The following is a 1,626-nucleotide window of genomic DNA, read 5'->3' on the forward strand; positions in this document are numbered from 1 at the left end:
TTGATCAAGCTAAAAAGCTTCTCCACAGCTAAGGGAACCACTACTAAAGCAAACAGCCTTTGGAATAGAAGAAGATTTTTGCATGTTACAAATCTGACAAAGGGCTGATAACTAGAATCTACAGAGAACTCAAATTAATCAACAAGAAACAGTCAAACAATCCCATTTATAAGTAGGCAAGAGACTTGAACAGAAACATCTCTAAATATGATAGACAAATGGCCAATGAACACATAAAAAATGCTCATCATCCCCAATCATCAAAGAAAGGCAAATCAAAACCACTCTGAGATATTACCTAACACCAGTGAGATTTGCCCACATTACAGAGTCTCAAATCTGCAGATGCTGTCATGAATGTGGAACAAAGGGAACACTTTTACACTGGTAGTGGGATTGCAAACTAATATAACCTTTATGGAAAGAAGTATGGAGAGTTCCTAAAGAACTAATTGTCTACCTTCCACTTGATCCCACAATCCCATTACTAGGTATCTACCCAAAAGAACAAAAATCATTTTACCACAAGGACATTTGGACCAGAATGTTTATTGCAGCTCAGTTCACAATTGCCAAGTCATGGAAGGAACCCAAATGCCCACCAACCCATGAATGGATTAACCAACTGTGGTATAAGTATACCATGGAGTACTATTCAGCCATAAGAAAAGATGGAGACTTTGCATCTTTTATGTTTAACCAGAGGGAGTTGAAACACGTTCTTAGTAAACTATCTCAAGAATGGAAAAAACATCCAATGTACTCTATACAAATATGAAGCCAATCTATAAACAACTACCATGAAACACAAATACAGTCTAGCAAAGGAGAGGGGAGAGGAGGAAGAGTGAGGAAAGAGGGCAATTGCCTAGATCTCATTCAAATGTGCGCAATCTGAGGGTGTTCAGCACTCCTCCTGGGTGAAGGGCTCAACTACAACTTTAATTTTACCTTAGAATTGAAAACAATGTAACTTCAACATTTGTACCCTCATATTAATCTGAATTTTTTTAAAAAAAAAATGCCAGGACATACCCTTACATAATTTAAACATACATGTGTGGTCCCATGCTCTTTAACAAACAACAGAACCAAAAATTTCTAACAACAGTTTGAAATCTTCTTATTAGTCTATGAGATTCATTTGTCCCTCTAGAAGAATGAATCCTTAGACACATAATTGTGACAGGATTGTCAGTCTCACTGAATACCCTTATAGGAGAAAAGTCATAATTATTCATATTCAAGATGATTTCAGTAGTAGGGACCCTGCCAATATTAGTGAAATGGTCCACATCATGTTCCTTGTGGTTATTCATATTCTTCATGAGAACGTTTGAAAGTGACTTTATATAAGACATAAGAAAACTTATATGATGTTTCTGAAAACTTCTCTTGACCAATTTCTTTGGAACTGTCTTTTGATGTGACTTTTCGATCTCTTAATAGAAACCCCTTAATTTTGAAACTATAAAGTTATACTGACTTTCACCTTCATCAAGCTACAAACGATTTGTTTACCCATTGCATGTACAAAATAAATATGAAATAAATGCAACAATTTCCCTAAAATATATTTGGTTAATAATCATTATTGTTTGAATCTTTTTTTAACAATTAAGAGTT

Source organism: Otolemur garnettii, unplaced genomic scaffold (assembly GCF_000181295.1).
Source record: "Otolemur garnettii isolate 467f Iridium unplaced genomic scaffold, OtoGar3 scaffold00076, whole genome shotgun sequence".
In the NCBI taxonomy this organism is placed as follows: domain Eukaryota; kingdom Metazoa; phylum Chordata; class Mammalia; order Primates; family Galagidae; genus Otolemur; species Otolemur garnettii.